Source organism: Schistocerca piceifrons, chromosome 2 (assembly GCF_021461385.2).
Source record: "Schistocerca piceifrons isolate TAMUIC-IGC-003096 chromosome 2, iqSchPice1.1, whole genome shotgun sequence".
Classification (NCBI taxonomy): domain Eukaryota; kingdom Metazoa; phylum Arthropoda; class Insecta; order Orthoptera; family Acrididae; genus Schistocerca; species Schistocerca piceifrons.
Window position 1 is genome coordinate 759,664,754 of NC_060139.1, and position 6,128 is coordinate 759,670,881.

The following is a 6,128-nucleotide window of genomic DNA, read 5'->3' on the forward strand; positions in this document are numbered from 1 at the left end:
ACGTTTACCACTGCATTATTCACTCATTCAAATTTCTGATAACTCTTTTTTTATCGAGATGAGCTAGCATCTGTTCTACCATAAACATATTTCACCAAATTCTTACACAAATTCTTACTTACTCATCGATTAAACTGAATTTCTTACGGAACCAAACTGCATCTATTTACTTATTTAGGCCGAGTCAACTGAGTCGATTGCCTTTTAAGGACCTATCCTACAACTGGAATGGTCGTAAGACCTGTCTTCGTTCATTACAAGTGCGTACCGACTGAATAACAGTAACTAGCCACCAGTATATTCCAGATACTTATAAAATAACAGTATGATTCACAGAGTGAAATATAACTAGAGTATTTCAGAGATAAATATGATGTAATTCATTTTATAGCAAGTACGCAATAACTGTTCGCTTTTATTTCACCTTAGTTCAGTCATAGTTTGAATGTATTCAGTGGTGCTTGACTGAGCAGATAAAAAAGGGTAGTTTCTGAACCCTCGTCTGTTGTTCACCTTTTTGTGGCTGACCTGTATTTGAGGATAGTCTTTCATAATGTTCCGATGAGACTACAGTTCTTTAATCTTTTTGGTTGTGGGATATGCAGACGAGTAACTGATTTGGAACTAACTTGTCCCGCCCCCTTTCTGGTGGTCCGTTTTCGTAATGTGTAAAATATCATGTATCGTGAATGTGTGATAATAGGAATCTTACTTCACTGATGCACAACTGGTCACGCTGTGCGTGGTGGATGTAATATAGCAGTCTCGTCATCGCTTGCATCGTCCAACTCACGTCTTCGTCTTGTGACGTAGCACACCAACAAAACTTTTCATGGAGCTGCAAGAAATAACTCCCGTAGCAAATTGTATTGTATTTTCGTCATTCTCATTATTACTGCTTGTCATCAAGGTGAACGTTCGAAGCTGTTTGTGTTTTAATACACTTTCCTCTAAAAAATAGAAGAAGAAGTGGGTTCTGCCCTCATACTCCTAGTTATAACATTTTGTTGTAACCGGATTTAAAAGTTTCTTACGTTAGTTGCTAAGTGTTAACGTTTTCGATCAAGCTTTCCACATGCTCAGGAATACCTCCAATGGTGGTTTCCAAGTGTGAAATCTCGTTAGTTTTTGTTCTAGATTAACTCGCAACTCGTTGGTCACGTGACTTGCAATCTCGGTTTTTACTGCTCATTCTGATTTTTTACCTGGTCAGTTACTTGCGCAACCTGATTAGCTATGCTATCTTGCTGCTGTTCCGTGGTACCATGTCGTCAGTGACAGTCTCTAGTTTTTGCAAAATTAACGTAATAAGATCTGTTTCAACGCTACCAGGTTCTGCAATAGTCTCGTCTGTAGCCGGTGACTTAATTTCACTCACCGGAGATACAATGTCATTTAAATTTTCATTGGTGAATTCACTCTCCGGCTCTTGATCGAACTCACTTCCTGGATGTGAAGAAGCCATTATTTTGAACTGCTGTCAATCACAATATTAACATACAATACAGTTTGTCGAATTTATTACTTATCGTAATCCAGCTAACATGTATACCGTTTACACAGGGTATTTTCCCGTACCGCATAAGCGCACATAAACAAACTGTCTTTCATCTTAAAACAATTGCAGGTCAATATGTTAAGCTACACGGCTACGTATTTCTGCCCTCTTATTGCTCTTCTACAAAACGTAAAATATTGAATAATAATTACAAGCTTTCCAAATGACTTTTTTAAAATTTTAAGTTAGAAGCCTCAAACAAACAAAATTTGCAGCTATAGAAAAGCACAACCAGGTGGAATGAGTAATACACTGTCTTAGCTCGTGTTATACACATTGTCTTCGCAAAAATTTACCAATTTCAATTTGTCTTTCTTTCATGCCATTTACCTTGATTGTTTTTAAAATGCGTTTTCACCCTTTCAAAACTCACTGAGCAGATTAAAACCCCACTTACGTACCGTTGGCAGACATGAAAAAACAAGCAGACATTCACGGAACACACTTGTTTTGAAATAAAATTACATATTAATGATCTGCTTTAACGGTGCTACGAGCAACCGCCAGTTTAACTCTCCAAAGCCTGACAGTTAAATTTATGAGTAACTGAAAATTCTAAATATGCATGAAATATTGATTGTTAGTGAAGTAAATAGCTGGGATTAGTATTTTTGCGTCCGATTCGCACCGGGCAATCTGTATTTTTAATTGGTTCAAAAATGGTTCAAATGGCTCTGAGCACTATGCGACTTAACTTCTGAGGTCATCAGTCGCCTAGAACTTAGAACTAATTAAACCTAACTAACCTAAGGACATCACACACATCCATGCCCGAGGCAGGATTCGAACCTGCGACCGTAGCGGCTGCTCGGTTCCAGACTGTAGCGCCTAGAACCGCACGGCTACTCCGGCCGGCTGTGTCTTTTTAATTAAGTGACATTCACGTTGTAAGCAATTACTATAGTTCGTAGTTATCTCGCCGATACGGCTGCAATGGCGGCTAATCAGATATCGCTCAAGACGGCTACTCGCGTTCATACAACACGAGTCACCCATATTTCCACGTGATAACCTGTCAATAACTGATTAGAGAAATTAGTGGTGATAAATAATGAGACATGAACGAATGCTCGAATAAAAATAAGTGATTATTCTCACTTACATGAGCTTAAAACGATATAAACATCTTAACAGATCAAGGCCAGGAGTTGGAAAGTTAACGAGGGAAATAACAGAAGAAGAATGTCAGGCAAATGACAGAGATTACTTCACAAAGATATTGTAATTTCAGTTTTACATAAAATATTATTTTCTTTACCAAGTGCACACTCAGTTCGTTATGCTTAGAAATGAAAAAGTTTTGCCAGCACAGAAAAAAAAGAAAAAATGCTAATATGTAGTTATAAAGTACGATATCTGTCGGTCAGTCACATTAACACCTTAAGCCTCCAAGTTGTTGACAAAAATAAAATACACCATAATAAAAGAGAAAAGCGAGGGACTCTTAGATGAGGATCAGTTTGGCTTTGAGAAGGGTAAAAGCACTGGAGAAATAATTCTGAAGTTGCGCTTGGTAATGGAAGCAAGACTAACAAAACACGTTACTAGAATTTGTCAACCCATAGAAAGCACAGACAACTTAAAATGATCTAACTTCCCATAGCAATAAGTACTGTATAAGCTGTAGGGAATAGTCGCGTATAACGCATTTTGTACAGCAACCAAGAGGGAACAATAAGAATGAAAGGATTAGAAACGATATGAAACACGTACAATCAGGGATGCAGTTGTTCGTTTCTTCTGCTCAACCTTCACATAGAAGAAGCAATGATGGAAATAAAAGGAAGGTTCAGGAGTCGGATTTAAATTCAGGCTGAAAGTACATCAGTGACAAAATTCACGGATGACATTGTTCTCCTCAGTGGATGTGACAAGGAACTATAGGACCTGGTAAACGGAATGAACAGTCTAACGAGCACACACTATGGGTTGGCAGTAAATCGAACAAAAACGAAACTAATAAGAACAGAAGACATGAGATCAGCGAGAAACTTAACATCAAAATTAGGGACGACAAAGTTAATGAAGTAAAGCAATTGAACCAAAATAACACTGGACCGAAGGAGCAAGGTGAACACAGAAAGCAGACTTGCACAGGCAAACGTTTCGTTCCTGCTGGAAAGAAGTCTTCTGGTATCAAAAATCCGTCTTAATCTGTGGAAGACATTTCTGGAACAGTATGTTTGGACAGTATCATCGTATGGGAATGTATCATGCATCGTGGAAAAGGGGAATGAAAAAATCGGAGCGTTTGGGATGTGGGATACAGAAGTATGTTGGAAATTAGATGGACTCATAAGTTGATAAAAGAGGTGATTGTCTACAAACTCTGTGAGGAAAGGAATAGAAGAGGAACACTGAAAAGGAGAACCTGATGATAGGACAGTTGTTCAAGACATCGGGTGTATCATGCATTGTGCTTGGAGGGCTGTGGAGGGTACAGCAACAGGAAAAGACAGCGACTGGGGTATGTTTAACAGACTTTGAGGAAATTGGGTGCAAGTGATACTGAGAGTGAAGCGTTTGGCAGAGCAGACGGATTTGTGGCGTGTGGCATCAAACCAGCCAGCAGAAGCCGGAAGAAAAAAAAAACATCAAAGCAATTGAAATTAAGAGAAATAAATCATTTCAAAAGTACTAATCACAAATGGCAGATATACGTGTGGAATGTACCTGATTTGAGAACTTCAGTGGCAACAAAATTTCACTACTTTGGCAGCGACGACAAACTGAAGTGTCTACCCAATACTCTTAGCATTTCACCCAGCACTAAGATCGTGAATGCAGGTCAGCAGACTGTTGCTGTGCAAGCGTGTGAATGAAAAGAATTCAGTTTGTTTTGGTCGTTTGAAAATATCACACTTTCTGTTGCTATTCCCTAAGTAGATCATTCTCGTCTTGCATTACTCAACTTTCTTAGACTCACGAACTGTCTCGCATTTGTTGTTACCTTACTGGAATTTGTTTCTGTACTCAGTCAGGCAGCAAGCACACCCACGTGCGCTAACCTTCAGGTAAGCAACCAAAAGTGTAAAGTTTATATAGAATACCTACTGTCATTTGCGACTGTAATAAAAGTTATATTCAGACTGTACCCAACTTGATGTATTTTTTATCATCATCCATACTCATTGCAACAGTGCGGTTTTTCTTATAGATCCGTTCGCCAAAATCGTAAACAGCACTCATATTTTAAATTACTACTACTAAACAGTACTGAATTACTATTACTACACACGTGTTTTGGTGTCCACTTCTAACGTTCTTCTACAAAGTGCTTTTCGATTTTAGTAAAATTCAATACACTGACAGGGAATATACGTTTGTTTTAATGATGTGTAGAACCACTTACACCTCATGTGTTAATTTGATGTGGTACGGAAGCGACCGTATTTTATTTTGTGTTTTTGGTTATAGAAGCCTCTTCGTGTGTGTGTAATAGAATTAAAGGAACTCTTTTTAGAAACCCTGTAAATGCCTCTAATTGCATCTCTTTGAAATTTGTCTCATAGTTGCCGGCAACTTTCCTCTGTAAAGATGCCCTGCGGCGTGACTATCAGACCTGGTGACGCGTAAGACAGCAAGGTGTCGGCACATGCAAAAACAAGCCTAAAGCTCGGAAACTCATGTAAGCTACAAAATGGGTCAATGATATCACATTGGCACCAAACTGCACGACAGTTTTGCTCAAGGCCATCGTGGATGTATCCCACGGTGAGAAGGTCATCGTCACAGCCCTTCTTTTGACGTCTCTGCGATGGAGGTGAGAACTGCGACAAGCAGCGTTGAAATCACGCTGAGGAAAAAGTTAAACACATCTCGCCGCTCACAATCGACACACGTTGTGGTATAAAGGGCGTCAATGACCACACTCCTTTCCCTGGGACGTTGATTCCCACATATTTTTCCGCTGAACCGACAATTCGTTGTGCGATAGGCTGCAGGAAGATGTTATTTACAACCTTGGACGCCGCTGATACTCTTGGGCGTTTCTACTCTGCTCTAAGGACATCATGGGGCTGCATCCCCACTAAACGTGATAGTACCCCTCTGGAGTCCAGCGCAGTCACAAATTTTTCTCTTGTGTACAGGTTGGAACCACTACGGAGCATTCAAAAGCATTAGACGAAATTTGAAGGTGATTCGAAGCAGCAAATGGTACTTATGCTTTTTCAACCCTCCTCTTTTCCACCCTCCGCGGAGCTATCACCCGGGGTGCAACAGTAACATGTGCGTAAATAAAACGCCGAGGGATCCCTTGGAGATCCACCAGTTCGGCAACATCCTCAGTGCCACTGGTGTACCTTTGCAGACAAGCGTGTGTGGATGGGGCATTATCTTGCTGAATGTAAGTCAAGGATAGAACGTGATGAAGGACAACAAACCACTGTGTGGTAAGGGTAGCGCTAGCAGTATTCCTTTGGGTGCCATCCATGGCACCCTTACAGCACAACGGTACATTGACGATATTCTACGCCCCGTCTTGTTGCTATTGATGGCAAGCCACCCTGGGCCTACATTTCAGCAAGACAATGGCCGCTCGCACACGGCGAGAATTTATACTGCTTGT